The sequence below is a fragment of the Acomys russatus genome, chromosome 2, assembly GCF_903995435.1.
Source record: "Acomys russatus chromosome 2, mAcoRus1.1, whole genome shotgun sequence".
Classification (NCBI taxonomy): domain Eukaryota; kingdom Metazoa; phylum Chordata; class Mammalia; order Rodentia; family Muridae; genus Acomys; species Acomys russatus.
The window spans coordinates 76,143,277-76,145,575 of record NC_067138.1 but is presented as its reverse complement, the minus strand read 5'-3'; the positions used below and the strand labels follow the sequence as shown (position 1 = coordinate 76,145,575).

General features: G+C 35.4%; 1 non-coding gene across 1 annotated transcript; it reads right to left on the bottom strand.

Moving 5' to 3' along the window:
• Positions 1 to 433: 433 nt before the first annotated feature.
• Positions 434 to 559, bottom strand: LOC127208019 (U6atac minor spliceosomal RNA). Its single transcript, XR_007833046.1, has one exon. It is a non-coding gene; the product is annotated as a U6atac minor spliceosomal RNA (small nuclear RNA).
• Positions 560 to 2,299: the final 1,740 nt, after the last annotated feature.

Below are 2,299 nucleotides of genomic sequence, written 5' to 3'. Positions count from 1 at the left end.
GTATGTTGAGACAACCATCCACTGGGGAAAATATTTTTTCCTAGAAAAAGTGAGAAAGTTAGATATTTGTTCCAATAAAAAAATTAAAAAGCAGGAGGAGGCAGAAGACAAGAAGAAGGAGGAAGAGGGAAAAAGAGAGAGAGAGAGAGAGAGAAAGAAGAAATATATATCAAACCCCACTCCTTTATATACAGAATATTATGTAAAATTTCTAAGTCTTTCAAGAAGAAAATCATAAATATATTTCCAGGACTCATGTTTTAAACCAGTATTCCACAATGCACATCATAGTCTCCAATTTATTTTTTTGCTGTCAATCAAACATTATAGTTGTTGACTAACTATTTTGTTACCAGTATCTCTGGGGGTGAAATTTAAGTATGATTTGATTTTTTTCTTTCCTTTTCTTTGCTTTTCTTTTTTTTAAGGATAACTAAAACAACGATTAGATGCCACTAAGTAGGTGGCAATGCCTTTACCGAATGTGTTTTGTTAGACCCAAGGGCTTCTTCCATCCTTTTCAAGGAGAGTGTTAAACTTTTCTCCTTTCATACCATATATGAGTTTCTTTTAAGCCTCCCCAGATGATATCACTGTATACCTGTTATGTTTTAAATGCAGTACTCTGAGATCAGCATGGCTAAGTGGGATGTTATAATATATCTCAGATATAGTAACTTATATGAGGATGTGAATGTAGCTTAGTGGTAGAACAGTTACAGACTATGTACAATACTATTGGTTCCACTTTCAATGCTGAGAAAGATGATTAGGTAGATAGATGATAGGCAATAGATAGATGGATGGATAGATGATAGGAAAAGAAAAAAGAAAAGAAAACTTAGCAGACATTTAAGCAGGCCCAACGCACGATGAAACTTGCTTGTTATCTCTGCATTTGGAATATTGAAATAGAAGGGTTATGAATTTGATACTAGCCTGGTTGATATAGTGAGATCCTGTACAATAAATAAACTGCATGTTCTACCGGAATCCCAGCCTGTGAACTTATCTGGAAATGGATCTTTGCAGATGGAGAACTGAGATGTAAATTATACTAGGTTGAAATGGGCCGGAAATACAATTACTGAAGCCTTTCTAAGAAGACAGACGGTACAGAGAGGCAGAAACAGCCCAAAGGTCACAGTCATTAGATATTTGGGAGGTGTGGTTACAAGTCAGAAATAATCAAAGAGTGATAGGAGATAACTGCAGCCCAGAAGAAGAAAAGAAGGTCTCTCCATGCGACCGTCAGATGAGTGCGGCATGGTCAGCAGAAGTGAGAGAGGACAGCACATTTCTTCTGAGGCAGCCACAGTAAGTGACACGATGTAGTGCAAACACGCAGATCACTTCTCTCACTGTAGCTGAGGTGGTCCATCTTCAACCACAGCGTGTTTTGCAGATTTCTTGATCACCATGGTGGGAATTCTTAAAACTATCTGTCATAGCTGCTTTCGGGGACAATGAATGTAAAAATTGTGACTTATACTATAATACTGGTACTATTTATTTATTTGTTCACACATCTATTCATTTGATGTATTATTTATTTACTAAATCTGTTTATTTACTTTATTTATTTATTGTTTTGGCTGAAGACATGGCTTAGAAGTTTAGAAGTTAGGAGCACTGGCTGTCTGCCTTCTAAAAGACTGGGATTCAGTTACAAGCATCCATGTGACAGTCTTTAACAGCAGCTTCAGGCTGTCTGCTGCCTATACACATGATATAAAACAGTGCATAGATGCAAAGCTCAAATGCACATAAAATACTTATTTATTAATTTAATATGTTTAAAGTTTTATTGTGTAAATTCACTGCACATTATATTTTAAAAACCTTGAATGTATTAGAAAAGACATTTCCATACAACTATACACTTAATGCTGAGCTTTTCCACTGAAAAGTAATAACCATTTCCCCCAGCTTCTTTCCCCCATTACTCCTCTTTGTGTCCCTGAACAAGCCTCTCTACTTTCATATTTTATACATAAAAGTATACATATATATATATATATATATATACTTTTATTTATATCTATAAAATTAAGGACCCATATTTTGGAAAAATCACATGATGTATGTCTTTCTGAAGTTGGCTTAATTGCAATAGTGACTTCTTCCAGACCTCATATGATCCTCCCCGAGCAACATGAATGCTCTAATTTCAGGATTCACGCTCCCAGCCCATGTCTGTTTCTATTTTTATTCCCCTTTCTTTAAAAATATTCTCTCTGTAATAACTCCACAGAGATTTTCAAAGAGAAAAGCACAATCATTACAGTTGAGAAACTGC